This window comes from Morone saxatilis, unplaced genomic scaffold (assembly GCF_004916995.1).
Source record: "Morone saxatilis isolate NCDOM2014 unplaced genomic scaffold, NCSU_SB_2.0 Contig19, whole genome shotgun sequence".
NCBI lineage: Eukaryota > Metazoa > Chordata > Actinopteri > Moronidae > Morone > Morone saxatilis.
The window spans coordinates 17,870,332-17,872,737 of record NW_023339751.1 but is presented as its reverse complement, the minus strand read 5'-3'; the positions used below and the strand labels follow the sequence as shown (position 1 = coordinate 17,872,737).

The following is a 2,406-nucleotide window of genomic DNA, read 5'->3' as shown; positions in this document are numbered from 1 at the left end:
TGGCATGTGGAACTGCGAGCTGGTGTGCAGGAGTTGTATTTCGGAGCAGTGTGTGTAAAGTAAGAGTGGAGTAAAAGAATTTCTTAAGTACTTCTTCTTCTTTCTTCGGGTTGGAGGTTTTGTTGGTGGGAAAGAGCAAGGAGGATTTTTCAAAACTATTTAAATTTTTCTTTTTTAACTGGGGTATTGTAGTGATCATTGGTTGTTATATTAGTTATATTTATTTTATAGTTAAGTTCTGTTTTAGTGTTTTTGTGTGTTTTTTTTTGTGTTGGTGTGTGGTAGGGATGGGTTCTGAGACGCCACCTGGTGTCACTGAGACAGGGAGTGGAGACTGGGTGATACACAGCTACGGTAGAGAGGTGGTTGTGGCTGTGGGAGAGAGATAGAGGAAAATCTTGATGCTCTCTGCATGAATAAAGCGCTCGTGTGTTTTTGACAAACAGAGCTGTGTAAGTGAACTCATCGAGAGTGGTTTTAATATTTTGTAGTGATGAGGAGTTCATTTCCAATTTCCACTGGCTGGTGCCTCTACCCGGATAACCGTGGTCCTGCGAGTGCGGCGGAGGCCTCGCGAGCTGCCGCACAGCAAGTTTTTCGAGAGATGAAGCAAGGAAAGAGAATGTAAATGTTGGGTGAGTGTAGGAGAAGGAAAGTTAGGGGGGAAAAAGTGGGAGGTGGCTGAACATGCTTGGGGCTACTACACCTGGGGAGGTGGAGGCCTAGCGCAGACAGAGGCAATGTGGAGGCTGGTGAAGTAGGACAGGTGAGAGGCAGGTAACAGCAGGACAGGTGGAGCAGGTACAGCAGGAAAGGGGAGGCAGTACAGCAGGACAGTGGTAGGAGGCAGGTACAAGCAGGACAGTGGATGCAGGTATAGGCAGGACGGGGGAGGCAGGTACAGCAGGAAAGGTGGATTGCAGGTATAGCAGGAACAGGGTGGATGGCAGGGTACAAGCAGGAACAGGTTGAGGCAGGTACAGCAGGAAAGGGGACGGAGGTAAGAGGACAGGTGGAGCATGGTACAGGAGGTGACAGGGGGAGGCTGTTGATATGGAGCAGGAGCTTGCAGTCTGTGTGCTGGGGCAGCAGACAAGAGCTGGTTACAGGCGGGTAACTGATAACAATCAGGTGACGGATAATGGACTCAGATGGTGAGGTTGACGTCTGACAGTGTGTTGGATGCAGGACTGTGACAACTCAATACTAGACTTGTATTTACTTAAAGATGGTAAACTGAATTTACGCTAGATGATGTCTGCAGGATCAGTGAAATAAGTGAATTATTTCCCTTGATATTAAAAAGTATAATAGTGTCAGACGGTGAATGTTACTCTTCAGAAGGTTGAGGGAGCAGAACATGACTGTGGATGAGAAAGAGACGTTTGACATCTGAGAAAACATGTCACCGTTCTGGAAACATAAGTGGTTTTAAATGGGACCAACAAGAACAGAAGAAAATGAGGATTATTCAGATAAAAATAACATGATCATACAACACTGGGTGTTTCTTCTCTGTTGTGTCTATTGTTGTCTGTTTTGTTCCTTTTTCTCCTCTTCTAATATGCAGCGCTTAAGGTAATGCAACTCTTTAAATATTAACGGGGTGGAGAAGTGCACAGAAAAAGCCTTAGTGTCAGAGGTTAATTAAAAAACAGAACAAGTTAAGATGGTTATACTTCTCTTACAGGACCAGCGCACCCCAGTGATGAGCCTGAATGAGACACGACTGGGGAAGTATGGTGGGGGTGGTCTGTGCTGGACTTGAACCAATAGCAATGAAATGTTACACTTACATGCTTTAACACATAGGAAGTAAGGAAATTGTTTCTGGAAACATGTTGCTCTTGATTTTTTTGCCAAAGAAACTAGAAGAGTACCACTTCAAAGGAATTAGTTTCTTCAGCTTCAAGCAAATAACTGGAATTCAGCAGTAACACCACACACACACACACACACACACATACACACACACACACACACACACCACAACACACACACACACATAAAGCCTGAAGCACTGTGTCAACTGCTTGTTCAGCTAGTGTTACTGTGAGAGGAGGATCTGGTTTCCTCAGTCCATTCATACTGTATGTGAATTAGCTAAATCTCCCCGGTAACAGTAATATAATAAAGTTTGGTGATGCTTTAAACGGTGCTTAGCCTGGTCCTAATAATGCCCGGAAAGATTTAAATCCTGTTTAATGTAGCCTGGCAGAGGAGAAAAAATCACATCATTCTGTAGCTTGCAGGTTCATTCGCAGCAATTGTGTGTGTGTGTGTGTGTCGTGTGTGGTGTGTGTGTGTAGGTGTGTGAGGTGTCCGTCCTTCTGTGTGGTGAGGTAATGAGGTATATGAGTTTTATATTGTCCGATTTATTATCGCAAGCGATTGTGTGGTTTCGTT

General features: G+C 44.6%; 1 protein-coding gene across 1 annotated transcript in view; it reads left to right on the top strand.

Moving 5' to 3' along the window:
• kcnq5a (potassium voltage-gated channel, KQT-like subfamily, member 5a) overlaps positions 1–2,406 on the top strand; it is a 97,425-nt gene that overhangs the window by 63,397 nt on the left and 31,622 nt on the right. The gene's annotated exons all lie outside the window — the stretch shown is intronic.